The sequence below is a fragment of the Boleophthalmus pectinirostris genome, unplaced genomic scaffold (genome assembly GCF_026225935.1).
Source record: "Boleophthalmus pectinirostris isolate CB_2022bp ecotype Guang Dong unplaced genomic scaffold, ASM2622593v1 HiC_scaffold_14, whole genome shotgun sequence".
NCBI classification, from domain to species: domain Eukaryota; kingdom Metazoa; phylum Chordata; class Actinopteri; order Gobiiformes; family Gobiidae; genus Boleophthalmus; species Boleophthalmus pectinirostris.
The window spans coordinates 33,512,060-33,519,559 of record NW_026571047.1 but is presented as its reverse complement, the minus strand read 5'-3'; the positions used below and the strand labels follow the sequence as shown (position 1 = coordinate 33,519,559).

The 7,500-nt window shown below is 40.0% G+C and overlaps 1 protein-coding gene across 2 annotated transcripts in view; it reads left to right on the top strand.

The window, feature by feature from the left end:
- Positions 1 to 179, top strand: part of eno3 (enolase 3, (beta, muscle)) — a 13,100-nt gene extending 12,921 nt beyond the window's left edge. For both annotated transcript variants that reach the window (XM_020940988.2, XM_055150049.1), the window contains exon 14: positions 1 to 179. This exon is cut by the window's left edge and continues 84 nt beyond it. The gene's annotated coding sequence lies outside the window, so the exon portion shown is untranslated.
- The last annotated feature ends 7,321 nt before the right edge of the window (positions 180 to 7,500 follow it).

The following is a 7,500-nucleotide window of genomic DNA, read 5'->3' as shown; positions in this document are numbered from 1 at the left end:
TAGACCGGGTCCAGGTCCATTTCAAAGTCTGGTCCTGATGCTGCTGTCTCCATCTGTCGCCCTGGCAACGGCCCGACCATCGACCCCTGACCCGCACCGGGGGTCAGAGGTCACAGCAGTGATTCCATTCAAGTTTTCTATGAAACTCAAAGTTTATCAATAAATGATGATGAAATAAACTGTGGATATGGAAATAATTTAAACGCACAGATCCAGGTGATTCTAGTGAAGGTGTGTGGAGTTTAAAAACACAGTGGAGCACTTCCTGTATCACCACATGATGACATCACCAGGTGGAACAGAGTGTTTTCAGTTTGAGAGAAGAACTCGTGTTAAATGTGCAGGTTTGTGAGTTAAACATGTGACGGAAACAGCAGGACAGAGTTTAGAGCGACGGGAGATTTAACCTGAACCGTTAGAACTGAATCTTTTTGTTTCTGCATTTTTACACCGACAATGAAACTGACACAAAAAACACATCTGGTGTCGAAACACAAAGTTTATATTTGTAATAAAAGAGATTTAAACTCACAAAACTAAACACAAATGACACAAAACTCCAGTCCTCTGATGTCAGTCGTCATCGTTCATAAATAAATAGTTTAAATCAGTTTTGAGGTGAATAAAGTGTGTTGTGTAGTACAGGTTAGTGTCCACATGAGGGCGTCTACAGCAGCTCTGTGATTTATTATAAAAGTTTTATTTCTGAACATACATATTTCTGATTTGTTGTATAAAACACATCCACACAGTTTGTGTCGGGACAAAATGTCAAACCTGTGGAAAAGTGAAACGTGACTTTTGTGAAGTTCTGAGTGATTCTTCTGGAGACCGCTCCGTGTCCAGTCCCAACATGGCGGCCGCAGACCGCTCCGTGTCCAGTCCCAACATGGCGGCCGCAGACCGCTCCGTGTCCAGTCCCAACATGGCGGCCGCAGAACGCTCCGTGTCCAGTCCCAACATGGCGGCCGCAACGCTCCGTGTCCAGTCCCAACATGGCGGCCTCTTCTTCTTCGTGTGTCGGTTCGTTTTTTGTTGAATTTTCCGTCAGAATAATACGGTGGTGTGTTTACGGTGGTGTGTTGCTCTCACTCCCCAAAAAATATTTTGGCTCAGTATCACGTAATTACGTGAAAAGTTTCACGTTATAACGTGATATTTTTCACGTTATAACGTGATATGAAATGATCACGTTATTACGTGATAAGCATTTATCACGTTATTTCATGATATTTTCACGTTATTACGTGAAAACGTCAATTATGGTTTTGCGTGATTTCATTATCAGATCAGCCACAGTCAAACCACGCTTCCCTCGATCCAGTCAAGTCCAGCCTGAGACCCGCGCTGAAAATGTCCCACAGAGCAAAAAATATCCGCGGCGGATCCGCCCGGAGATTCGCGGCGGATCAGTCGCGTCTCCGCCGTGGATCCGTCAAAATAAGCCCGGATCCGCGGCGGATCCGCCCAGGACCCGTTTTGGATCCGCTTTCAGAACCGGGTTATCTGCCGCGGATCTGCCGCGGATCTGTTTATTGTGTCGTTCGGAGCCTAAATATGTTTCAGATTTAATACTGATCCACTTCCTGCTGACCTAAAAACACCAGCAGCATTTGTGTTGGAATTGTACATAAAACTTTTACAGCAACTATTAAAACTAGGATATAAAGACTTCAATTTAAAAACATAAACTTAAACAATGTCAGAGTTGGATCAGTGAAATCCTCCTGTCACTAAATCTCATTAGTTAAGAAAAAAAATAAACAGTTTTTTTTTTACATTGTAAACAATATTTATTTAAATCATTAATTATAAATCTTAGGACATGAATAATTATTATTAATGTTATAGGACTTATAAATATAAACCCTTTGAGTTAAACAATGCTTCATTCTTAATATGAAAATGACAATTTACAGTTTTTACTAAAAATAGTTCAAGTTAAGCAAAGTTTTTGTTTTTTTTTAAATGGCAAAAAACAAATCTAAGTTCTATGAGTAAAAGCCTGGACAGATGAGTGCAGCCGAACCAAACTGTTCAAACTCAAACTGAACCTGTGTTTCCACCACAGAACAATTACACACATGGTTGTTCTTCTAGACTGTGAAGTGTGGAGCTTCAGAGCCTCTGTCTTTAACTTCAGTCTGAACCAGATGTTTTGAGGCAGATGTTTTTTTTTTTTTTACTTAGTTTTTATGAAGTTTAAGATATCACAGCTTGTGCATTATGGTCAGTTACAAAAGCCGGTTACTTATATGTTAAAACAGACAATGCACATGTATCAGTATTAGTTTTGTAGGAGAAAATGCGATTTAACGTGTTGTAAGATGTGCGTGTTTGAGCATGTGGTTTAGCTTTTGACGAATTATTGAAATTATACATTTGCGGGGCACCAGATTCTGACCGAATCAAACTTAACCATATGCGACAACAACAACTTATCAATTAAATCAATCTGAAGGGAACGTACCCGAAAAAGTGACCTGATGATAACTTTAAGAAAAATCACTGAAACCAGCAAATTCCTTTGTGTGGTTTATTAACAAACAATAACTAGACACCAGCTTCCAAGTTCTGGTTACGTAACATTAAAGCACCGATTTTAACAACCTGAGGTAGTTATTAAAACGGGGTTAAAGTTATGGCGTCGGGCGCTTGCCAGTTTAGCTCAGCCAACCCTTATTCATTTTTCTGAACAGCCTGACTTGGCGATGTTGTTCTCGGTCCGTGTGGAATGCGGCGATGGCGGGGTTCGGCGGTGGTCGTGCGCACGGGCAGGCAGCGGCGTGATGACGGTGCTCGGGCAGGGCGGTCCACGCCTCCTTCACCGGCTCTGGTCCTCAGCTCTCGGCAGGTGCGACTCCAGGTCTGTTACAGCTCCCCCTGGGTCTCTCCGACCGGCCGTCTTCCCTGGTCCTCTTCGCCTTGGAGGCAAGGCGGAAAGCGCGATGCGTAGTGGAAAAAGCCTGATGCGAAGCGAAGCGAAAGCGGAGTTTTTTGGCTTCGTTTTGGTCAGTGCGCTTGGTGGGCGTTGTTATATGCAAATTTAAGGCACGCCCGCGTCTGAGCTGAACTGGTCCCCGTACAAATATCATTTGCAAATATTAAATTGATAACTTCCCACATTCAGGTACTAACTGTTTACATTAACATTAGCCAACGATTCATACAAATAAATCAAAGGTATATCTGTCCGAAAACACGCCGTGAAGTTACCGTAAATACTTCCGTGGGAACATGACATGAAATACACACAAGAGACTATGAACACATGAATTAAGCAATGTGGCATATTTGTCTTGTATCAACATGAGCCTTATATAGAACACAGTTAAAAACATTTTTAACTAGTTTATCGAGATGCGTTTAATCCAGTCCTTCTCTAGTGTCCAAAAGTGGCAACCACAGTCCACCGCGGTTTTAACCGGTCCAAACCTTGGCGCCTGATGGTCTGGGTATGTAGATGATGTGGGTCTGTTTCTTCAAGCACAATAAAGAAAGTCATTATTTAACAGTCCTTATCACTTTAGCAGAGCCATGTCAATTCCCCATTCTGATTCATGTCCCACTGGCGTGGGGAAGGGAGGTGTGGAAGCACCGAAGATCGGTTCTCTTGAGGTTGTAAATACCAAGAGGCAGTCAGGCAGAACCGACTTCTCTAGGTTCCTGGTTTGTGGATTCTATCAGAATGGGGGGGAAGCAGCCCTGAACAGGCATCTTTCCCTACAGTATATAGAAAAAGAACAAAACAATAACAATGACTTAGGAGGTTATACATTTACAATAATAATAATAATAATAATAATAATAATAATAATAATAATAATAATAATAATAATAATAACAGATTAAAAAGCAAAACAAAACCATAATAATAATCATCATAAAAATAAGTAAATAAATGAATGTAAAATAAACTAATTAAATAAAAATAAGACATGCTAAACTTGTTGGAGTAAAAGAGCAAACATGGGACTCCATCTCTTAATGAAGAGCTCTCTGTTACTTCTGAAGGAATAAGTGATTTGCTCCATCCCATGAATCTCTCACCTTTTCAATCCATATATGGTAAGTGGGCGGGTCAGGGCACAACCATTTCATAGTTATACATTTAAGTGCAGCGGTTAGTAAAATTCTTAAGAGATATTTTTTATGGTTTCCTCCAAAACCTTCTGGGATTAACCCTAAAATGGCGAGCTGTGGTTCTTTAACAAATGATGGCTGAAACACTGTATTGAGAGCTGCAAAAACATCACTCCAGAACAGAAAGATCTTTGGACAAGTCCAAAATCTGTGAGTGTGAGTTCCTAGGTGAGCACCACAGTTTCACCAGCAGGTGTCAGGATTTACAGGATTTATTTTAGCTGTGATCTCTGGTGTCCTGAAAAATCTTGTTGATTACTTTCCATTTAAACTCCCTCCACAGACCAGAGTTTGTCACCAGGTGGGCTTCAGTGCAAACATCTCCCCACTTCTCATCAGTCATTTGAGCACCAGTCTCAGCCTCCCATCTCTCCTTTATATTTAAAGTATTATTATTCAAACTTGAAAATGCTTTGTAAAAGAGACTTATTGTTTTTGAAGTCTGTTGCCCTGTTGTAGTTTTAAAAGCAGTTCCTCAACAAGTGACGGTTCTAAAATGTTCTTCCATTCTTTTGTGTTTTGTCAAAAAAACTTCTTAGCTGTAGGTATCTGAAGAAATCTGAAGAGGGAAGCTGAAACTGATCCCTCAACTGTTCAAAGGACTTCAAACAACCACTCCCCACAACATGGAATAGTTTACTAATACCAAAGGTGACCAAGTTTTAAAGCCCACATCCATGAGAGAGGGAACAAAGCCCTGGAGGGAGGAGATGTCTGAAAGAACTGACATTTCTTTTGGGAGACCAACTGACTGCCTTATTTTCCACCAGATCTTCAATGTCACCCTGGTCCATTCACCCACCCGCACATCTTTAACTGGAACACTTGAAAAAGGCAGAGTCCCCAATACACAATCACATAAACCTTTTTCAATATTGAGCCACTGAGTGTGAGACAAGTCCTGCATCCAAACAACCAAAGTCTCATCTGAGCTGCCCAAAAATAATGTTTACAGTTCAGAACTGCAAATCCTCCTTGTGATTTTGATCATTTTAAAGTTTGCAACTTGATCCTTGGGCGTTTGCTTTGCCATATAAATTTAGAAAAAAGCTTATCTAGTTCATCAAATGTAGAATTGGGGATATTTATAGGCAGCATCTGAAAAAGGTACAGGAGTCTTGGTAACACATTCATACATAAACTCTCTATACGACAGAGACAGAGGCAGATCTACATCTTTTTGAATTTTCCGTATTACCACCTTATAGTTTACGTCCTACAGTCCTGTTAGACACGGGGGAATCTGAACACCGAGATATTTTATCCCTTCTTTTGGCCATTTGAATCCACTCTGGTCCTTAAAGGTTTGTGATATGTTGCCCACTATATCCATTGCCAATGTTTTGTCAATATTGACTTTGTAACCTGAAAAATGACCAGATTTACTGATTAGTTTCATTAAATGGGGAACAGTTGTTACAGGTTTGGATAAATACAACAGCACGTCGTCTGCATATATGGACAGATTATGTTTTTCTCCGTTTACTGAAATTCCACAAATATCGTCCTCATCTCTGATTAGTTGCACCAAAGGTTCAATACTTAAATCAAACAGCAGGGGCGACAGTGAGCACCTTGTCTACAGCCACGTTCCAGTGAAAATCTATTGGACATTGTACCGTTTACCTTTACGGCCGCTAACGGTTTAGAATATAAAATTTGTATCCATTTAATGAAATTTGGCTGAATTTAAATCTTTTCAGGGTGTGGTTCAGATATTGGCAAGACACACGGTCAAACGCCTTTTGAGCGTCTAAAGACAGGATCATTGCTTCATCTTGTTTAGTTTTGGAAAAGGACATCAGATTTTGCAGCCTGCACATTGTCACCATAGTGCCTTCCTGTTATAAACCCCGTTTGGTCCGGGTTTATAATTTCTGTAATTGTTTTGCTGAGCCGTTTGGCTAAAACTGCTGTAAGAATCTGCAAATCAGTCTTAAGTAATGATATTGATCTGTATGATTGACATGTTGCAGGATCTTTGTGAATTACAACAACTGTAGCATGATTCCAGGAAGGCGCCGTGGTTCCAGACCTTAATGCCTGGTGATAAGCTTGTAGTAATAAAGGGGACACCTTTTCCTTAAATTGTTTATAAAATTCATTAATGAAGCCATCAGGGCCAGGGCTTTTATTACCTTTTAGATTTGAAATCACCTGTTGAATTTCCTGTTCTGTAATTGGTTCATCTAATTGTTTTGCTGATGATTCTGGGAGAGTTTTTAAATCAATATTATCCAAAAAATCTGATATTAAGTTGTCATCTTTACATGTGTCGGAGTTTTTATACAGGGATTTATAATAGTCTGCCAAGCAATTTGTGATTTTGTCTGGTTTGGTAATTACTGTTTGAGGAGATTTTAATTTTTGTACCATATTAGTTTTTAAGCCTCATCGGCAGCAGCCTGTTTGCCCTGTTGCCATTTTCATAGTACTTTTGTTTAGTAAATCTTAAACTGCCCTCTATTTTTTTCAGTAATCAAGCTGTCAACTTCTCTGTGCAGGATTTTTCAGATCACCAAGCAGGTCAGCTGATTGAGATTTTTTATGTTTATCCTCTAGCTCTTTTATTTTAACCTCCAGTTCAAGCTGTCTGGCCTCTTTTTTCTTTTTCACAGCACTAGTGAATGATATTATACGACCTCTCATGTAAGCCTTGGCACAGTCCCATAATATGAGCGGTGATATCGCAGGAGGAGAATTTTGTTCTAGATAAAAGTCCACTTCAATATTTAAAAAATGCTAAATTCCCTCTCATTTAAGAGTGAAGCATTCATTCTCCAATATTTAGTTTTTGGTGTCTGTCCCAAATCCCATGTAACTACTAGAGGTGCTCGGTCCAACAGAGTAACTGGCAAGATATCGATATTCACTATTCTATATTCTTCAGTTTTAGAGGTGAAGAAGAGATCTGTTCTAGAGTAAGAGGAGTGTCGATGTGAGTAGAAGGTGAAGTCTCTGACCCTGGGGAACCTGCTTCTCCAAACATCTATCAGTCCTAGTTCAGTTGTTAAACGTTTCAGAGCTTTACTCATGTGAGACACTGGACTTTTAGAGCTCGGCTCTGTCCAAATGTGGTGACATCAAACAACTGAAGTCTCCCCAAGTAGAAAGATGCCAACACTCCTTTGAAGCACTTTGTCAAATATTTTATGAATAAATGTTGGTTCATCCTCATTAGGAGCATAAATATTGAAAAGAGAAACCTGCACTCCATCGATTTCCCCATTTACCATAAAATACCTTCCCTCAGGGTCTTTGTGAATGTGGAATAAAGTTCACCTGTCGATGTACTAGGACAGTCACTCCTCTCTTTTTGCCTGAACAATGGGATGAATAAAACACCTGTTCTGCCCA